We start from the raw sequence: 20,547 nt of genomic DNA, 5'->3' as shown, positions 1-20,547 counted from the left end.
TCGCACATGTTATAGAATAAAAACTAACAATTATTATGGTGCCCTTCATTAATTGAAATTATAAGCTTCTATGCTGGCCATCAAAGTCAGTGAAAACAGAAATAGTCCTGAAGCAAGGAATTCTTGAACATTAGGATATAATAATGATTTCTTCACGTGGAAGCTTTTGAAAAGTTTTTGGTTTTTTTTTCCCCCAGAAGTAGCTTAATGTGAATGATGATGAAGAATGTCATAAGACATATATATTGCTTCTCTGAAGAGATAAGAAATAAATTTAACTGAAACAATATGTCTTTAAAAAACAGACTATAATCAGACATTTTTAAAAAATAGATGTAAAAAATAGAAAGAGCAACTGTACAACAGGTTATTAAAGACCGCCAAAGAAATCCAGGGGGCTCTTCATCACCTCTGAGATTGTTATTATATCCCTCAGGGCTACTGTCAGAAGCAGAAGTCAGTTGGATATACCACATTGCTAACCTAGTTTGAGGCTTTTCAGGCTCTCAAGGAGGGGAACTAAGGCAAACTTTGTAAGCAAAACTCTGACATCCAAAAACCAGCACAGCAGAATTCATACATCCAAATGAGCCTTGGCTCCTTCATGGATTCTGCCGACTTGTGACGCCTTAAACATAGAAATAATGTTGTCATTACTGAAAACATTTTTAGAATTCCTCCCTAATGACTATCTTCAGTGTTTGTTTTTGAGCTGCTTTAAAAAATCAGCTTTACTAGTGTTTTTGATCAAAGGTCATACCTCACATTTTAAAAACCTATATTCAACATACTGGCCTGCAAATACAATTTGGTTGTTCCCCCAAATCAAATCCATCTTCAAAAACAAATTCTACTAGTAAGAGCATTTCATGACAATTCCCAAGGTCTAAAATCTATAGGCACAAAGAAACCCTAAGAAAAACTTTAGCAATGATAGCATTGAAATCAGGGTATAGCCTGAGATAATGATTCTTAAGGGACCCACATGCATTTCTATGCATATACTCTTCTAAGACAATATATTAGATTGCATATTCCCATTGGTACTCCAGTAGAAAATTTCAAGAAAAATACATTAAGAAAACTTGTACTTTCTGGGTCACATGAACAGAGAGTTGTCTGGGAGGGGTGGTGCTGGTTTAAATTTATATATCCTGTTTGTGAAGATATATCAATATGTTTTTATCTATATACATGCACACATATAGGGTGGGACAAAAGTAGGTTTACTGTAGTAACTATGCAAAATAGAATTTATTCTTGTATTATTATGTATTAATTACAGTATTATTTTTCTATAAGAACAACTGTAAGCCTACTTTTGCCCCACTGTATATATTTCACTGTGGATATGTGTTTCTTTCATAATTAGGGGGGAAGAGGGAGGGAAGGAAGAAAGGAGAGGTGGAAGGAAGAAAGGGGAAAAGGAAACATGAAAAAACTAAAATAGAAATGAGGGAGAGAATAAAGGAGGGAAGGAGGGAAGAGAAAATGAAAGTAGTCCTAATTGCGAATACTCTATTGTCAGGTCTTTCTTTTTTTAATTGCATTTTCTACTCTAAACTATTTTATGTCTTTTTGTCTCCATGTTAGAATCATGTGCGTGGTATATGAGAAAAGAGTAACAGAGTTAAATTAGCAAATATGTAAGCACTGTGGCAGCTGTTCTACTGAGTGAGGTGAGAATGACTTGACAAAGAGAAAAGAACTGAAATCTGTTCACTGTTCATGTTTTTATTGATCAATCTGTGACCAATTAAAAAGTAAACCACAAAAATACCCTTATCTAAAAGCAAACCTCAGCCCTGGCTGGTGTAGCTCAGTGGACTGATGTTTCTCTCCCTTTCTTTCTCTTTCCCTTCACCTCTCTCTGAAAATAAATAAATAAAATCTTTTTTTATATTTTATTTATTTTTAGAGATAGGGGATGGGAGAGAGAAAGAGAAGGAGAGAAACATCAGTGTGTGGTTGCCTCTCATGTGCTCCCTACAGGGGACCTGGCCCACAACCCTGGCATGTGCAGTGACCAGGAATCGAACCAGAAACCCTTTGGTTCACAGGCCAGCACTCAGTCCACTGAGCTACACCAGCCAGGGCTGAATAAATAAAATCTTTTGAAAAAATTTAATTAAAAGCAAACTTCAGGATGAGAATTAAGGAATATCCAATACCATGAGGACAAGAATCTGTGAAGTAGAATAGTGAATCCAGTGGTGATGTGAGCATTTCTCCAGAGCAGACTTGATGGCCTCATTGAAAAATAATAAGTAATATAAATGTGTGATTTCAGCTTGGAGTATATTTTCCATTGTACATTCCAATTTACTGAAAGCAAGAAAACAACAACTTTTAAAAAGTACCCATCCAAAAAGTGCCATAAACACAAGATAAAGACAAATGAAAATGTAGGGAATCCTGGCAGCAGACAAGAACCCAGAGACAAGGGGCTAATTTCCTTAATGTGTGAGAGCTCTTAGAAATCAATAATTAAAAGACCAATACTTCAATACAAAAGGGAAAAAAGTGTACAGAAAATTCACAGGAAAATATACTTGTGGCAAAATATAAGATGTTCCACTTCATTAACAACTAAAAACTGAAATGAGAATTTTTTTTTGCCCATGATGTTGACAAAGATTAATGAGTTTGAAAATACCCAGTGTTAATTTGGTGAAACAATCGCCCTAAGGCACTGTCAGCGGCGGTCTAAATTGGTCCCACTAGTGTATAGGGAAGTGCAGCGATTAGTACCTATCAAAATCTAAAAATTCCTTTGGACTAGACAATTTCATGTCTAAGAATTTATCCTACAGATATATTTTGCACTGCCTTGTGAACAGATATGAAAGAATGTCTATGCAGCATTTTCACAGGCACTGGGAAGAACTAAGAATTCCTCAGGAGGGAAATGTTTAAATAGAATCTGACGTATCCACATAAAGGAGTAAGACACAGCTGTTCAAAACAATGTTAAAGGTGTATATATGCTGATACAGAAAGAGTCTGAAAACATCACTGAGTGAAAAATCAAGGGACAGAACAGTGTTTGGGGGAAAAGAGATGGAATCATATGTGGCCTTTTGTGACTGTCTTATTCCACTTAGCATGCATCGTGTTTTCAAGGTTTATCATTACTGTAGCATGAACAGAACTTCATTCACTTTTATGGCTGAATAATATTCCACTTTCTTTATCTTCTGATGGACATTTGGGTTGTTTCCACTTTACAGCTACTATGAATAGTGCCATTATGAGCATTCACATACATCTGAATGCGTTACTTAAAAAAAAGATTTTATTTATTTATTTTTAGAGAGGGGAAGGGAGGGAGAAAGAGAGGAAGAGAAACATCAATGTATGGCTGCCTCTCATGCATCTCCTTCCTGGGGACCTTCCCCGCACCAGGCATGTGCCCTGACTGGTAATCCAGCCGCGACCATTTGGTTCACAAGGCCAGCACTCAATATGCTGAGCTACACCAGTCAGGGATGAATGCATTATTTTTTATTAAAAACTAGTTCAAACTTAAAAATTAATATAGTCACCACAATTATTAGTTGCTCAGAGGAAACTTCCCATAAGATGCTAAGATGGTAGAAAAGTAGATATGGGTGGATTATCTATGGAGAGTTATTGCATCTTCAGTTATTTATAGAATGGAAATTTTGAGGTCTTCAATAGGAAAGAGACTTACATGGGTCATTTTCCGTGTAAAAGCATATTGCTTAGGATGAGTTTGTGACAAATACAAGCATCTACTTTCACACAGTCATGGCAATGTTAAATTATAGTACCACAGCTTCAGATCTAAAGTTTCACCTTCTTGATTTACATTCATGTCCCTGAAACATAATCCACAATCTGGAGAAGCAAGTCCTGAAGAGTAGAAAATTTTCTTGCTATATTGACTTTTGCTGGTTAATTTTATATGTAACCTTGCCTAGGTCATGATACTCACTTATTGGCCAAATACCAGTCTAGATGTTGTCATGAAAGTGGGTTTTTTATGTGATTAACATTTAAATCAGCAGATTTTTTTCTGAGTAAAGCAGATTAGCTTCCATGATGTGAGTGGGCCTCATCCAGTAAGTTGAAGGCCTTAAGATAAAAGACTGAGGTGCCCCAAGGAAGAGGGAGTTCTGCTTCCAGACTGGGGTCAGACTCAAGCTGCAACATTAACTCTTCCCTAGGTCTGCAGCCTGCCACCCTACCCTGCAGATTTTGGAGGTGCAAGCCCAATTCCTCAACATCTCTGTCTCTCTCCCCCTCCTCCCTCCACACACTCACACACACACACACACACACACACACGATTGATAGATCCGTCATATTGGTTACGCTTCTCTGAAGATCCTTACCAATACAAGACTCAGTGAGTGTTAGTGTTAGAAAGTACTTTACAAATCATGTAAATCAAGTTCTGTCATTTCATAGTTGAGAAAACTGAGGACCTACAACAAAGGAGAATAAGCTAAGAACTTCCTACAATGATAATTTATTCTGAAGTTTTGAAAAGTACATGGGAATAGGTCACAAAGAGTCCCTATGCCTATGTAATTAGGAAAGGTGAGAGGTAAAGCAAAATTATCAAATTATCATTTAAACATATAGAATGTGTTGAAAAACATTCAGTTTCCCAGTTTCCCCAAACTACTTTAGAATATAATTATATGGTTCCTGGAGGCTAGTTATAATTGAATTATAGGGTGTCTTGTTCACATTCTAGCTGGTGAAAAAAAATTGCTCAGCTCTGCTTCGCGGTTCTCTAAACACCAGCTAGAATACTCATGAGGCAGCTTATAATTCAATTATAAGTCCCCTCTGGGAACCATATAATTATATATAAAAGACCTAAGCCATCATATGTTCTCCATTTATTTTTTGTTATGAAAGGGTTTGTCTAAAGTCTGATATCAAATTTGAATAGGTCTGAGTCAATTTGCACCTTAAGATTTACCCAGATATTCAGACAATAAAACTGTATTAACCTCGCTGAAAGACACTAGGAGTTGATCTGTTTACCCAAACAAAAAACCATAATATCCTTGTCTCTTTGGAGATTGTGTGTCTGTGTGTGCATCCACTGCATACCGATCCACACTTGTGTTTTTAAGTGAACTTGTAACGAAATAGTATTTTAAACTGCTGGTATAATTACTATGACTTAGATCTGAATACAAGACTTTAGTGCACTGCATCAGTTAGGCTTCAAGAGAGTATATATTTTACAGATATAAGGTACAGGGACAATTGATATTGATCGTAATCCAGGGAAACTCTCTGCCTCTCTGACCCATTCATTTATTGCAGTCACTGAACATGGCTCTATGCCAGGTATTGTGTTTCTCTCAGTACTCACAGTTCATTTGAGAATGTTCCTGAATGTGCATGCACCTTCCTCTAGAACACAGCTCATTATTATTCTTTAACCAACAAATCCCAATGTTTGTCATTTCTTTAATTCCACAAGGATTTCATGTACAGCCCACATGTAGCATGTGCTTGGCTACAATACATGGGAAACAAAGGAGCAGCTATAACCTAAACCATACATTTGAACTTCAGAGTTTAGCTGACGAGCTAGGGACAGCTTACAAGTAGAGGAAACCCAGAGGCTGGCAACAAGAAGCAATAAAAGGAAGTAAATGTGTGGAAGAGGAGAAGAGGTGTGCCAAAAACTAATTCTGTATATCCCGTGAGTTTGCTTACAAAATGTTCTGAGACTGCATCATAATGCCCCCAACAATTCAACCCTTCAGCATTTCGCCCCTGTTCTCAAGCAATACAGTTGAGATCTCAGGCTATGAAATGATAATGCCAGGCTTTCAGCTGTGAAATCTGGGACAAAGCACTTAAACTCTCTATGCCTTCATATGCCTACATGTGATGTGGAGATAATAATAGACTCTATCTCAAAGGGTTAGTGTAAAAATTAGAGTTAACACGGGAAAAGCACCTTGACTATATTATAGATTGAATGTTTATGTCCTCCCAAATCTTATATGTTGTAAAGGTAACCCCCAATGTAATAATGTTAGGAGGTGGGACCTATCAGGGTGATTAGGTCTTTTGGATGGAGCCCTCAAGCATGGATTGGTGCCCTTATAAAAGATACCCCATATAGCTCTCTTGCCCCTTCTGCTATGGAAAGACAAAGCAATAAGCAGGCTCTAACCAGAACCGAAACCTGCTAATATCTTGATCTTAGACAGTCCAGCCTCCAGAACTGTGAGAAATATATTACTGTTGTTTATAAGTCACCCAGCTGTGGTACTTTGTTATAGCAACCTGAACAGTCTAAGACAGCATAATTCCTGACACATAATAAGAACTTAATTGCTATTAGTTCCCATAATACTCCTGTTGAAATTGTCACCTTCATAACCTTCGTCATCATTATCCTAGTAGTAGTGATGGGAAATGAAGGGGAAATATCCATAGGATTAAGATATGGCCACAAATTGGAACTTTTTGACAAAGTCATATATACTTTTAAATAATTATTTATTTACTTTTTAGAGACAGGACAAAGGAGGGAGAAAGAGAGGGAGAGAAACATCAATGTGTGGTTGCCTCTCACATGTCCCCCACTGGGGACCTGGCCCACAACCCAGGCATGTACTCTGACTGGGAATCTAACTGGAGACCCTTTGGTTCACAGGCCAGCACTCAATCCACTGAGCCACACCAGCCAAAGTCACATAGTGTTTAATGGTGATATGAAAAGATAAAAACAATAGCATATTACTAAAAATAGGGCCTAACTAGCTAAAACTAATACAATTTGTGAAAGACGTGGAGGCCAAAAAGTTCAGGGAGAAAAATTTAAGCATAGAAGAGCCATGGCTGCTGTGGCTCAGTAGATTGAGCACCAGCCTGTGAACCAAAGGGCTGCCGGTTCAATTCCCAGTTAGGGCACGTGTCTGGGTTGCAGGCCAGGTCTCCAGTAGGGGGCATGCAAGAGGCACAACCACACAGTGTTTCTCTCCTTCTCTTTCTCCTTCCCTTCTCCTCTGTCTATAAATTAAATAATTAATTAATTAATTAATTCAAGCATGGAGGTTTTTTTAGGTATATCTAGGGCAAGCTTAAAAATGAATGAATAAAAACACTGCTGGAGTTGGTGGTATAGTGATCCTACTTGTCAAACAAATCCTGGAATCAATAAGTAGATAACCCTTATTTTCCATCTGCTTTTTCTGTCAAAGAGATTTAATTTTTTGACAAGAAACAATAAAAGACTCATTAGTAAGAATAAATTAAAGCCAAAGATTCATGAGGAGGTAGTATTATAAAAACATTTAGGTTTCTTAGCCATCATAAAAGATTTCTGAGAGTGAAGAACTACCTCTGAATGAGAAAGCAGTGAGTACCAGTACTCAGCATAGGCATACTTACGATTTGCCTTGGCAGATTAATTCACTTTCCTTTTCAGCAGACTGACTAAATTGACAGGACAAGGAAATGGTTTGATATGAGTGTTTCAGATTCATAAAGCAGTTTGCAATGTCTTTCATAATATACTATTACACAAGATTAAACAGTATAAGATAAGTGATGGTGCACTTAAGTTGGCACATAATTGAATGAACAACCATACCAAGGTTGTAGTTGGTTAATTTGTCTCTAGTGATCTCCTTCCCCTCATCCTATTTAACATTTTTATGCAGGCCATGAGTGAGGAAATAGTTTTTAAATGACACAGAACTAGTTTGAATAGCTAGCCTATTGAATGATATAATTGTGACACCCCAAATTCATGCCAAGATATAACTATGAGGCAAATATGACATGTTATAATTTCATAGACAGAAATATAAAATCTTGCATCTGTATTAAAAAATATCTCTGCTGTATAAGTACATCATGGGAAAAACTGGTTTTAAATTAGCATGAGAAACTAAGAAATTTTAGTTGACTGCAAGCACAATGAGTTGGCAGGATAATGTGGCTGATATGAGCACAGGCTATGTGAATGGAAATATAGGCTCTAGAAAGAAAAAGATGATATTCTTGATCTAACTTGCGTACCCAGACTATACCTGAAATGGTGTATTCAGTTAGGGGCTGCCCATCTTTAAAAGCCTGAATCAGTATATTGTACATCTGAAACTCATGTAACCAATATAATATTGTATACCAACAATACTTAAATTAAGAAAAAAGTCTTAAAGGCCATGGACCAAAGAGAGACTGTTGAGAAGAGAGTGACTAGAATAGCTGAATGGCATAAAGTTATGTCATAGCCGCATATGCATAATGACCACTTGTGAAGAAAATTATGGAAAGGACTCAAACAACAGGAATAGATGACTTTTGTGTAAGGATTCTTTTAAATCTAAGTCTGTGCCTTAAACTGGACAAACTTGTAGGAAGCTGGGGGCTAGGAGTGAGAGCTGGTAGGAAGCTGGGAGCTAAAGAACACAGGATTGCTACAGGATTAAGAGTATTCCACAGATAAATCTTTGTCTGGGCCAGCTTTTCTCTGAAACTCATAAAGTCTGGGACTACCTTCCATAGTTTCACCTACTTTTGGCTTCTAGTCCAGAGGCTTTCCCTCCAATAAGCCTGATTCTGGGTCTAGCTACTTATGCTAAAGAAGGGAAGCAGAGAAATAGTGGTGATTTTTAAAATTCTTTAAAATTTATTTTTAGAGAGAGTGGAACGGAAGGAGAAAGAGGAGAGAAACATCAGTGTGTGAGAGAAACATCGATCGGTTGCCCCCTCACACACCCCGAACTGAGGACCTGGCCTACAACCCAGGCATGTGCCCTGATTGGGAACTGAACCAGCAACCTCTAGGTTTGCAGTATGATGCCCAATCCACTGAACCACACCAGCCAGGGCAGCAATTTTTTTTCAATGTGTGGTTGCCTCTCACACACCCCATATTGGGGATCTGGCCCGCAACCCAGGCATGTGCCCTGACTGGGAATCAAACTGGCAACCTTTTGGTTTGCAGCCCACGCTCAATCTACTGAGCCACACCAGCCAGGGTAGGGCAGAAATTTTCAATATCCCTCATTATTGCTCTCTTCAAGTTATAGCCCCTCAAAGGGTTGAATGCATAGGGAACATCTTCCAGTACTGCAAAATCACTGAGCTGAGAGAATATCAACGTTATATGAGACATACATTTGTACATTTTCTCTGGGTCTCAATTTTGTCATCTGAGAAAGGAGGCAGTAAGATTAGACTCTAAGGTAATATTCAGATTGAAAATATATTATTATAATTCTTTTGCTAATGGGTTAATTTTTAAATAATATTGTATGGATTTCTTAAAGGCAATAACAAAGCATGAAAATAAGCCATCATTTGATTTAGTGAATTAAACTGAATGAAACATTGCCCTGCAACATATTCAGTTCAGAGAATGTTAAGAAATTTTAAGCTCAGTGATTCATGCAAACCATTTTATTTCTAATTCTAATTGCTTTAAATGTTCCCATGTTTGGTATTTGATTGGCTGGTTTAAACTTAGGTCCGGTTTTTTAAACATTGCTTCAATTTGGTAGAATTTTGCACAATTGTTGTTTAAAGAGCTGCCTCCTACCACAGCAAATCCTACAACAAGCAAAAAAGGAACTTGTTCAATGCTTGAAAGAGATCCATCCTATTTAACATTTTTGTTAAAGTCCTACAAGACCACAGAAGAGGAGTGAGCCTAGGAACACCTGCTACAAATGTCCCCAAGCAGGGTTTCTTCAAGCTATAACGGCTCCTTTTTGTTTCATAGAATTATTTTCTGTTGTTAAAAAGTACTTTATTTATTTATTTTTTAGAGAGAGGGCAAGGGAAGGATAAAGAGAGGGAGAGAAACATCAATGTGTGATTGCCTCTTGCATGGCCCCTACTGGGGATGTAGCCTGCAATACAGTCATGTGCCCTGACTGGGAATCGAACCAGCAACCCTTTGGTTTGCAGGCCAGCACTCATCTACTGAGCCACACCAGCCAGGACTAGAATGACTCCTTCTAGTTTTTGATTCAACTCACATATCTGAGCCTAAATATGTCATTTACTTAAAGGAAAAAATATCTGGCATAAAGAAAAAGTAAAAGGCCCAAACATATAATATTTATAGCTATAGGACTTCAAACAAAAATTCCTCATTTTCAGTGACTTTCAAACAGTTTTTCTCAGAAATAGAAATGGCAGCTCAGAAAATCAATGTTTACTTCTCACCATAACAGTACATTAGTTTGCAGATTCTTGTCTCAATACCCCCAAAGAGAAGGTTAATTTTCCTTAGAATCCAAGTCAAGGGTTCTGAAGTTTAATCCAATGTCAAAAATCCAGTTACACAAGCAGCTTCTTCCCAAGCATTTTAGACCTTTTATTCCCAAATAACATTGGTGTTCAAATAGATTTCAGTTTGTGTGGGAGCCTTCTGGATAAGGACTGTTTTGCCAGAGACTCTAGGAGAAAGAATTTGCAATGCTATTTGTTGACAGGGAGAGGAAGATATACAATTTATCTAATAAAAGCTTTTCCTATTGCTCCCCTCTGTTTTGAAAAGTATTCATCTCTGCTCATTACTTGTTGGGCTCCAGCTGATCTATTGTATCACTCATCTGAGCATTCAGCAACTCAAGCTCAAGAGCATTTATTCTAAAACTATTGGTGAGGCAGGCAAATCCTGTCATGAATGAACTGTGTAGCAGGTCACAGGTTTCTTAATGCTGCTAATGTCTGATATGGCTTATTGAGGTGGTTGTTTCTCTTTTATTTTTTGTTTCAGAAGCAGGGTTTTTTTGTTACAAAACTTTCACCAAAAGTAAGCTAACTTCAGGCTCCCATTCAACCCTTTACACTTTTTCTCCTCATCCTTCCTCTTTTGTTTTTCTGAGAGAATAGAAATTGACTTTAACATATTCTGTAATTTTCTATAAACTCCAGTGAAAAGCTGATTAAGAACTGACCTGAAATGCTTTGTGACATATATGGTTAAAGGAAGAGTGAGAACTAATATTCTAACACCACATGTTAAAAAGCACATAATTTTAAGTAAAACACTCTCTAATTTTCATTACTGAGCAAAGAAAGGCAAACTAATAATAAGCCAATGACTTGGAAATAATCACAACTGCTCTGCGATTCAGTGAGAATTAGGAGCTGTCCTGGGGGAAGCAATCTAGAATGAAGATAAGTGGTGGTGGCGGAGTGACATTGGTTAGGACTTTGGCCTAAGATGAATGGTGCTATCCATTCCTGGCATGCCTCCTTCCCCCTACCCACCCCCAATTATTCCTATTTAGTATTGTGCTCCATGATATTTTATGGGAAAGATCCAGAAAAACCTGAATCAATAGACTGGGGAACAGACAATAAGTATTAAATTTCTTCACCTGGAAGGACAAAGGCTGGGAAGAAAGGGATGTGATGGGAGTCTAACAAATGAAGTTCTGGATTAAATAAATCACACTTTAGAAGGTAAAATTAGGTGACATCACATGAAATTGATAAATGAAGTTTATAAGCAATGGATGAAATGAAGTACTACTACTTTATATGAGTATATCACTTATACATTAATTTTTAAAACACATTAAACTGAGGGGAAAATATGAATAAGACATGGTATTTAACCTCAAGTGTTCACATCCTAGCTGGGCAAACACACAAAACCTGAACATGTTAAAATGTTATAAATGATTTAAAAGAGGCATTGGCTACAAATATATGAACCTATTAGGAAATAGTTTTCTGAGGGAAAGAGATGGTTATGAAATGGGATGAGTAGGAAGATTTGCCAAACAGTCAAAAGAGAGGGCATTTGATCTGGGCCTTGAACAATGACTTGAAGGTTCACTCACTGGTCTCAGAAGGGAAAGGGGCTATTCTATAAGAGGTAATGGCATGATGGACACAAAACAAATAACCTGTTAATGAAACAGAGAAAAGTCTGGGGAGGCTGGAATATAGCTGGCATGGGTTAAATAATGAGAATTAAGGCCAAAGGTAGGCAGAGCCTTAAATGCCTGCTCTACCTTGTGGAGAACAAGCCTACTTGTACAGATTCAGGAGAGCAAAAACTACACCCAATAGGAGGACATTTGTAAATGTCTAAGGGGCTATGGTCTGATGCATTCTGTATGAGTCACACCAGTAGATAGACATATCTGAGCTCAGTGTAAAGAAGAGCTAAAAGGGCAGTCATGGGTGGAATAACGTACTTCAGAAGTTCTCCAAATGTCCTCAGTCACCTAATGCTTTGGAAGATCTTCAAATATTACATAAATATATTATGGAAGTATTGGACTAGACAACCTTTCAGATCCCTTCCAAGTGGGATTCTACTCACTCCCCCACAAGACAGCTCTTCAAATAGACATAAGATAGAGATATCTCCTGCTCTTTTTCCTTTACCCCAAGTACTTTAACTTCCTTTATCCATGTTGCATAATGTATCTTAAACTTACACAGTGTTTTATGTCAATTATATCTCAATAAAGTTGGGGAAAAAGTAGTAACTACAGCATGTTTTACCTGCCACTTTCTGGTTCATCTCTTCTGGATACTATCGTATGTGGTCAGGCCATGTTCCTAACTAAATCTGACACCAAAAACTAAGCATACTACTTACTTGCCAAAAAAGCAACTAGACCCCTATGTTACTGATTGGGATTTTATGTAAGTAAAATTTTAATAACCTGAAACCCAACTAATGAAACATTTTGTTTCATATTCTATACTCAACTTTTATGAGAAAAAGAAACACGGTGACCAAGCAAGTAGCTATCTTGAATTTACTGAAATAAAAACAAACTCATCTACCAAGAAGTGAGCTGGCCCAGTATAAATCATCCCATCTCCTATTTGTCCTGTACAATAAGAACTGCTTTTAATATGATGAACATGAGATCCTGAAAAAAATTCCCAAGTACTAAAAATAAAATGCAATTATGTTCACTAAACTGTACTGTACTTATAATGATAGTAAAATGGTCTACAGTTTTATAAAATGTTTCAACTACAAAGGCAAATAAAAGTTAGCTGTGTTAATTTTTAAAAAGCTTCATTTAACATTCTCTTCCCTAAGCATCCAGTTAATCAAGACTTTTCTATATTAAAGATCCACGTCTTTCACTATTATGTGTGAAGGGAAAGGGAATGTTTCCTTTTTACCTATATGCCTACCACTGATCTGGCACCTATGTGTTCAGTAAATATGTGTTGGGTGAATTATTAATATACTAGTGTTAGTTATTATACTAGCCTGCCTCAGTAGCCACATTCTCTCTTTTCATCCTCAAAAAGGTGCAAGCTCTCTGCAGTTGCATAGTGCTGTCAGGCCATGCAATTAAGATATATAAATATAAATATGGTACATGTGGCATTATTGTGCCTTCATCATATTAGATTGTAAGATATTAAAACCAAAAGCGGTCTTGAAGGTCATCTAATTTAACCATATAATTTTACACAGGTGGAAACTAAGGTGCAGAGAACTTAAGTGACTTGTTAAAGGTCATATAGCTTGTTAGCGACAGAGGCAGAACTAAAACATTGGTTTCTCCTTCTCTCAGTCCTATGATTTTCCTTCTACAACAAATTGGTGCTATAGTTTTTAAAGTAAAGTAGGTAACAGATATACATTGTTTTTGTGCTGAAACAAGAAGTTGCTTAGAAATGTCATTCCATTTTGACAACGGAATTTTCTGGCATAAAGAAGGCTGGTTTTCCTTGCTTATATTGTAAAGGTATCTTGTATGTTTATTTTATATCCCTGCTACTCTAAAATCAATCTGATGATGTTTTAAGAGATAATAAAAGCCAGATTAATATGGCACAGATTTATCTATCAGTGGCGACAGTGCAGTAATTGCCATCTCCTATTATTTGTCAGTAATTTATAAGACTACCCATTGGTCACTAAGACATGAAGTGCGGCTTTGTGTTATCAAAGTAATGACTTCTCACTTCATTGTTAAGAAACTGTATTTCTTGGTAAATGAATTGCCCACATAAGGACTGTCATGAAGCAAGGTTTGGGGCAGTAGTATTCAAAGGTTTGAGGGACAGTAATAACTAAAAAATCTTTAGCAGTGTAGGGAAGAAATAGCAAGGCAACACTGGTAAACCTTTCAGGCCGGATGGAACCTTCCATGCCACCATGGTTTTACATGTCAAGTGGTTTTGAATGTTATGAATGTTACGTTATGGTATTCTATGTTGAGAATGCTATGTATGGTGTTTTATGATAAAAATACATATTTTTGGTCAGTTGCCTTATGATCACATTGAGAGATTATCTCTAGAAAGGAGCTTCAAAGACTGTAGTCTGAAATGACAAGCTATTAGAAAAAAGTTCCTCATGGCAAGCGAACCTCAATAGGGACTCATGAGCTGCTAGTCCATAAAAAGTATCCAAATATTTCAGATCACACCTGTGCATCACACTGAAGCACAAAGCAGAGGGTAGGACAATTAGCATGCTGTATGCTCCACATACTCAATAACGTGTGTGGACATGAGGGAAAATTTTAACAGAAAGAAACCTGATAACTTACGAAACTATTAAGAAAAACAACAAAGACCAAAATAATCCCCATCTCTTCAGTTTGTGAACTGTGGTATCTATCTATGATCTTTGGGAAAACAGGATACATTCGTGAACAAGGGATTAAAAGCATCTAAAAGTCAATGGATGATAAACTCAAAAATATCAGATACTTACTTTGTTGTTATGGCCAATCATAAAGTGCACCTGAAAAAATAAAAATGCAATTTCAATTTATTTGATCTTTTATGTTTATAGTATCAGATATGATATAATAGTTTTTTAATTTACACATCGGAAAGGCCATTCAAGGAAAAATTGGCTTTTATAACCATAATATTTTCTGGACTACTTTTTTCCATTTTTACAATTGTGATGAAAACTCAAAATAGGAGTTACCTGCAATATTTTTCATTTCTGTCTCTGTTGATTGTCAACACTGGTTTTTCTGAGTCATTGTGGGTAAGAAAATGAGCAGTCATTATTTTCAAAACAAATGACAGTACGGACCGTGGACAGGAGGCACTAATGGTTGCCTAGGTTACTGTTCAGTTTATCACTTCAAGGTCTACCTGTGCATTTTTACTTCATTAATCAATGATCAAACACTTAATAAGTTCCTTCCAAGTCGAGGGACACCATTCACCAGGCTCATCACTGCAGTGCTGAGTTGCAGCAGATTATTGACACAAAAGATTACTGAGATGCTTGACAAACTAACTTATCATGTTTCATTCTCATCCTGTCAGGTGAAATTTGGTACAATTAGGATTGACATCAAAGGCAGTTCTGAAAAGGTCGTGATCTTATCACATCACTTAGATTAAGCACTATAAGGGTTTGCTTCAAGTTGGTTGGGAAATCTTTAAAATTCTAGACAACTTTGAGAAGACACTCAGAGACTTCCCCCACAGCAACCTCACTGAACTTGTTGGAAAGCTGGAGGGCCTGATGTTGACAGGCTGCTTACTTCAGTAACTCACGAGACTGGAAGGCCGCTTAGTCAGTGCTTATGTGATTCCGCAAGTAGTCAGAGAAAAGATAGTCAGTGGGATGATCACCCTTTTTCTTTGTTTTTTCCCTAAATGTCTCCACAACACTATCTTTACCTCACCTACTCTCATACTAATCAAGGCCTGGCTCCTCTGGCTGACCTTCTAGCCTACTTGCTCAGACACAAAACTGATCTTATATAAGTTACTGCTTAGGCACCTGTCATACCACATCTTACCATGCCACACTGCATCACATCCTATCACCTGAGCTATTCCTAACTCTAAATATTATGGGTCAGCACCACCCAGGTGATATATTGTCTCTACCACCTGGAGCCTCTACCAGTCGAACCTCTGCATTTCTACCTACTCATCAATGGTATGTGTCAGCCATGTACTACCCAACCTTCTTCAGTCTTAGGTCTATTTCCAACAGTTCCTTATCTACCAACATCCCCTAGCACAGACTGGCTAACTCTAGTCAGCTCTGTAACAACACTAATTACATCAGGACTATTTCTCATTCCAGACCACTGCTCATAATATGTTCCTATCCTTCCTTCTTCCCTTCCCCATCATCTAGCCACACACTGCTCATTGCCTATCATTAAAGGTCCCTTTCTTCAGAAGGCCTTGCCTAATTGCTTCAACAATGGTAGAAGCTACCATTTATTAAACATGTATTACTTAACACTTCGAATCCATTCTGGTTTTATTGAGGTTAATATACATGTCATAAAATATGCCCATGTAGAATGTATTGTCTACGGTGACTGTCTAGTTAAGTCAAGAAGTTGTACAACTATCACCACAAACCAATTTTAGAATATTTACATCACCCCCAAAATATTGGTTGTACTCATTTGCAGTCACTTGCTGTTCTCACGCCTAGCCACTGGTAAACACTAATCTATTACATGTCTCTATAGATTTGCCTTTCCAGAGCATTACATATGAATGGAGTCATACACTATGTGGTCTTTTGCTTCTCTCTTCTTTAACTTTGCATAATGCTTTTGAGACATATTCGTGTGTAGCATGTATCAGAACTTCATTGCTTTTTATAGCTGAATAACATTCCATTGTATGGATATACTGCAATTTACTCATCCAGTTACCAGTGTATAGACATTTGGGTTGTGTCAGATTTTTGACTATTGGGAAAACAACACTGTTAGGAACATTCAATCATGGTTTTTGGGCATGCATTTTTTATATTTTATATATGCATAGTATATGCATAGTGTGTGTATATATATGTATATATGTATATATATGTACAATTGTTAGATCATATGGTAAATTTTTTCACATGGTAAATTTATGTTTAACTTTTGATATATATGTGTGTGGATATAACTTTTTTGGATATATATGTATATATGTATGTATATATGCATACATATGTACATGACTTTTTTGGACATATATATGTGTGTATGTATATATGTTATAATTCACTGATTTAAAGAGTACAACTTAATGGATTTTAGGATATTCAGAGTTGTGCAACTATCACCACAATCAATTTCTGAACATTTTTCACTACCCTGAAAAGAAGCGCCATATTCTTGTTGACAATTTTCACAGGATCTCTATAAGTTAGGTATTACATCCCCGGTTTTAAAGATAAAGAAACAGAGGCTCAGCCAAGCCACACACCTGCTAAGTATCAGAGCCTGAATTTGAAGTTAATGTGTAAGACTCCACAGCTTACAGTATTTTCCACATCACCAGGCTGTCACTAATCCTGAGTCCCTCTTCTCTGAGGTCATTCCAGAATGCTGATTTGACTTCCTGTTTACATATCTCCTTAGGTACTCAGCAACTTCCTTATCTTTCTTATACCTCAAAAATGCTACCTTGTCTCTACAACTAAACCATAAGCTTAGGAAGAACAGGAAGTGTGTACTGTATCTTTTGACTTCTCAGTCCCCAAAAAAGTGCCGTGAAAACAGCTCAATATTTTTTATTAATGCAAGGTAATCCTTATTATTAACCTAAACCTCTGTTCTTATTAAAAGTCAATTTTCAGTCTTGTCCTTCAATGTCAACAGAGCACCAGCAGCTGGAGCACCATCATATTTTAGAGCCATGCACCCCAGAACCATGTACCTTTAATTGGACTTGTTCCAGTAACATGTGTACAGTCTGCACTGCATAGTCTTTTAGATGCTTACATTGTGCCTGAACTTGGATTTATTCTCTCTGTGTTAATGTAAATATGTTAGACCTTGTCTTCCCCAGTTGATGAAAAGCTTCTCATGGGCAAATGCCATGTCTTTTGGTTTTGGATCCCCATGTTAAGCAACAGTGGTGAATAAACAGAATGTGTCTACTAAATACTTCTTCCAGAGTTTGAAAACCATCATCATAAAGGAGTCCCTCAAGATGATTTCCTTTTTCTCTGGAGGAGTGGAGTGTGGCACACTTCCATGTGCTGAGCTCACTACTATTGTGCTGGGTGTCTGGGGAAATCACTGCCCAGCCTTGGCCCCCAGCTTTGCCATCGGTGGCATGGGCACTTGTTTGAATGAGAAAAATTTCACCAGTGCTTCCCACTCCTGAATCATCTTCTCAATGTGCTTACTAGAAATTTTCAGCCATATATTCAGTAGTTTCAATAGTGAGCCCTTTTTCCCTTGATATAAATAATGTCCTTACTAAAAACTCTTACCACCTTCCTATACTCATTTATATGAACCCGGGTCAGTTTTGAGTTCTTTGTAGCAAATAAGTATGCATTACCTTTCCTCAACTTGAGATAATTTTGTCATCCCTTTCATACTTTAAAATTTCAAAATTATTTTCTCATGTCTAGAACTCTTCCCTTCGAAGGACAATCTGCTCTCCCACATTCCCTTCTTAGGACCACCGTACATGAGGTTTCCTGCCTCACCAAGTTTGTGTCTGCAGGTTCCTTTACTGCTAGTTCTTTTCTTTAGAAAAATGACAGAAATATGACTCATGAACATCAAATGCTGTCATATTTCAAAGGAAATGAACCGTTTTCTCATTAACTGATGGAAAACCAAGTACGAAATTTGATAAGAAATTAAATAATTGGAAGGAACATGAAGTTTTCATAATTTTCAACTAGGGAAACTATTTAAACGTTGATTTTATTTTTTAAACAGCATTTTACCTTATATATAGTCCTGAATGTACCTAAACCAGCATGTTAATTTCAAAATGTTATTAGATAACATTTCTACAGTTAATAATAGATCTTGTTGCCATGGAACCTTAACTGAATTTTCTAGCTCTGGGAGTTGATTTTTCAGCAATTAAGCCCTTAGCTCTAATGTTTCATTAACAGATTTTTTATATGAATGTAATTATTTGGATGAGGATATTGAAAACATTTCCTAGTTTGCAAATGATACTCAAATTGGAAGAAAAGCAAATGATGAAGGAACTGTAATCAAAACCTTAAAGACACATATTATTCAGGTGGCTGAGTCAATATGAGGCAAAATATATTCTCATACTAATGACTCCTGGTAACAAGAAAGTACATTCATACATAGATCTTCCTATTCTCTGGTCTATCACCATCTCTACTATTTTTTTTTAATCTGCACCTGAGGACATGCTTATTGATTTTTAGAGAGAGAGGGAGAGAAACATTGATGTGAGACAAACATTGATTGGTTGCCTCTCATATGATCCCCGACTTGGGACCAAACTGGCAACTTAGGCATGTCCTCTGACCATGGATCAAAGCCATGACCTTTCGATTTATGGGGCAACACTCCAAGTGAGCCACACCAGCCAAGGCTCACCATCTCTACTTTTACCTTTGACCAATTCTCTTACCCGACACATGCTCCATAAGAATAGTAATAAATAGAAGTGATTAGAAGAGAAAATTCCTTGAAATTACTGGCTCCAGGCAACATGGAACAAGGAGATTTTTAGTGGTTTAATAATCTGCCAATGCCAAGAAGTAATCCTGTTTATGTCCAAGATGCTCATTATCATACATCTGGACTTAAACCAGCAGTATTGATCATTCTTTCTGTTCTGGACCATTGCTTCAGAGTAGTACTTAACTAATTAAAATGTGATAGTGGGCCCAAGTGTTCAAACAGATGGAGAAATACAATGTTTCCATATTTGGATTATTCCCACTGAATGAAAAAATCAGAAATGTATTATCAGCCCTGACTGCTGTAGTTCAGTGGATTGGGTGCTGGCCTGTGAACCAAAGGGTCGCAGGTTCAATTCCCAATCAGGACACATGCCTGGGTTGCGGGCCAGGTCCCCAGTGGTGGGCGCATGGGATACCATACATTGATGTGTCTCTCCCTCCATCCCTCCCTTCCCTTTTGAAAATAAACAAATAAAATATTTACAAAAAAGAAATGTATTATCATAAATTATATGAAAAGGAAGACAAATCCTAGGACCTGATAACAAAGAATGCACTGTTGGGGAATTTGGAGGAAGTGATCAACTCCAGGGTTCTACAGGCAGGAGCAACAGCCTGGCAGGAAAATGGCAGAGGACAAAGTCTTTTAGAAAGAAACTTTAGATACAGACTTAGAGGGTTTTTCTGTACAGACATGAATTCTGGATTCCGAGTTGTCATGTGATTAGTGAGAAGCAGAACTCTTATGTTAACCCAGTTCAGTTATTTTAACTAAACTTATGTTCCAGATATTTGACAGCTCTCAGGGCACTGTGGGGTGGAGGGATCAAGCAAAAAAGAAAGACTCATGGACATGGACAACAGTGTAGTGACTGCTAGAGAGGAGGTGGAAGAGGATAAATGGTAATGGGAAAAAATAAAATTAGTTAATTAATTAATTAATTTTTAAAAATAATTTTATTTTGTACTTCCAGCCAAGATGGAGGCATAGGTACACGCAGTGTGCCTCCGCGCACAACCAAAACTGAAGACAACAAAAATTTAGAAACAAAAAACAACCAGAACAGAGAGAAATGAACTGAATGGAAGTCTGAATACCACACATCCAGACCAGTAAGGAGGGCGGAGTCGGAGGCCTATGGAGAGGGGTCGGGGGTCCTGGCAGGAAAAAG

The 20,547-nt window shown here is 37.3% G+C and overlaps 1 protein-coding gene across 1 annotated transcript in view; it reads right to left on the bottom strand.

The window, feature by feature from the left end:
- Positions 1 to 14,715, bottom strand: part of TENM1 (teneurin transmembrane protein 1) — a 703,022-nt gene extending 688,307 nt beyond the window's left edge. Inside the window, exon 1 of the mRNA XM_045852186.1 lies at positions 14,684 to 14,715. The gene's annotated coding sequence lies outside the window, so the exon portion shown is untranslated. The remainder of the gene's footprint in view (positions 1 to 14,683) is intronic.
- Positions 14,716 to 20,547: the final 5,832 nt, after the last annotated feature.

The sequence above is a fragment of the Phyllostomus hastatus genome, unplaced genomic scaffold (assembly GCF_019186645.2).
Source record: "Phyllostomus hastatus isolate PE091 unplaced genomic scaffold, TTU_PhHast_1.1 phas_contig_90, whole genome shotgun sequence".
NCBI lineage: Eukaryota > Metazoa > Chordata > Mammalia > Chiroptera > Phyllostomidae > Phyllostomus > Phyllostomus hastatus.
The sequence above is the reverse complement of the archived record's forward strand: the minus strand, read 5'-3'. Positions and strand labels throughout refer to the sequence as shown.